Genomic DNA, 1438 nt, shown 5'->3' with positions numbered 1-1438 from the left:
ATAATATATGTATATTATTAGTAGTAATAATATATATTTGTTGTGTGTGTGTGTGTGTGTGTGTGTGTGTGTGTATAAATCTCACTTATAATCAGTTTGTATTGATCTTTTCGTAGTCTGCCAATTCCTGCAAAATAATATATACTTTATGTTGTCCAACATTTTTGTATCTATTGATTATTAATAAAATTTCGCTTTGATAGCTTTTCGATGACTTTACAATATTCATGCCTAACTCTTTGAATGATCATTTATTCCACATGGTATGGAAAAGGTACATATTTAGAAGATATTTATGTGACATCAGATTTTCGAAGGAAATTGTAAATTGAAAATAAAAAATCATCTTTCAATTTCTTGTTTATGTTGTTTTATTACAATACCATTATTAAATTTTATTGCATTGACAAATGTTACATTTTTTGTGATTGTGTTCCTAGCTTAGTTTTATTTCAATATGATATTCTTATATATAATATATATTTTATCCTTCGAAGTTAGAGAAATATATATCTTTCCATACTTCTAATTAATTCTATAACACTGCACTGTTTTTAATGTATAAACTATAGCAAATCTATATTGATAAGAATTCACCCTTCATTTTTATCGATAAATGAGCATTTGTTGATAAAATAAGGTGTAAATATATACAAAAACATATACAAGGTGTCTGCACGAGATCACTCGTCATGAGCAGGTAGAACGAACTAAGTCAAAAAATCTTTTATTCATTTATAATTTTCTCAATGGTTAACGAGATATTAATTTTTAAAGATAGTCAAATATTGTTTTTTAATAATTTTTTATTTGAGTACTATCAACTTTACAGAAAAATAGCAAGAGACAAAAATTATTTATTTCATTCTCTAAGAAATTTTTTCAAAATTTTTTATTAATTCTTTAATACCGCATTTTTCTTATTGGCAATTATTTTCATTAATATGAAAAAATACGATATTAAAAAATTCTGAAAAAATTCTCAGACTTCTATAAGAAGAAAATAAACAATTTTTGTCACTTGCTTTTCTGTGTGTCTTCCAACAAGCAACACAAGTAACACGGTGTGACACAATCATCATTCAAGGATCATTACATCCTTATTGTTTGCCATAAAATTGATAGCACTTGAATAAAAAATTATTGAAAACCATTTAGCGATTTTTAGTAATGCATATCTAGTTAACAATTGCGAAAATTGTAAAATAATAAAGAATTTTTCGACCAATTCGCACTACCTGCTCATGATGAGCAATCCTGTAGATTATGGATACCCTATATATAAGTATACGTGTCACATTGCACGCACCACGCGCGCATGAATGCATGCATTATATATGTATATGTGTGTGTGTGTGTGTGTGTGTGTGTGTGTGTGTGTGTGTGTGTGTGTGTGTGTGTGTGTGTGTGTGTGTGTGTGTGTGTGTGTGTGTGTGTG

The sequence above is a fragment of the Atta cephalotes genome (assembly GCF_000143395.1).
Source record: "Atta cephalotes unplaced genomic scaffold scaffold00002, whole genome shotgun sequence".
Lineage (NCBI taxonomy): Eukaryota > Metazoa > Arthropoda > Insecta > Hymenoptera > Formicidae > Atta > Atta cephalotes.
Note: the sequence above shows the minus strand (reverse complement) of the source record.